Genomic DNA, 322 nt, shown 5'->3' on the forward strand with positions numbered 1-322 from the left:
GTGTCCAGGGTTCTTAAGCACACTCTTTTTGCCTTGGATCACACTTTTATTTCTTTCTTTTTCTTTCTTTTTCTCTTTTTCCCCTTTTTTTTTGTTTTTCTCCTTCTTTTTTTTTTTGAATTCACTGCTTTTTCTTGCTTCAAGAATCATTTTTATGATTTTTTAGATCCTCAGTAACATGTCTCCTTTTTCATCATTCTTTCAAGAGCCAACATTCATGAACCACAAATTCAAAAGACATATGTACTGTTTAAGCATACATTCAGAAAACAAAAGTATTGCCACCACATCAAAATAATTAAACTGTTATAAAATTCAGAAT

This window comes from Arachis duranensis, chromosome 10 (genome assembly GCF_000817695.3).
Source record: "Arachis duranensis cultivar V14167 chromosome 10, aradu.V14167.gnm2.J7QH, whole genome shotgun sequence".
In the NCBI taxonomy this organism is placed as follows: Eukaryota; Viridiplantae; Streptophyta; class Magnoliopsida; order Fabales; family Fabaceae; genus Arachis; species Arachis duranensis.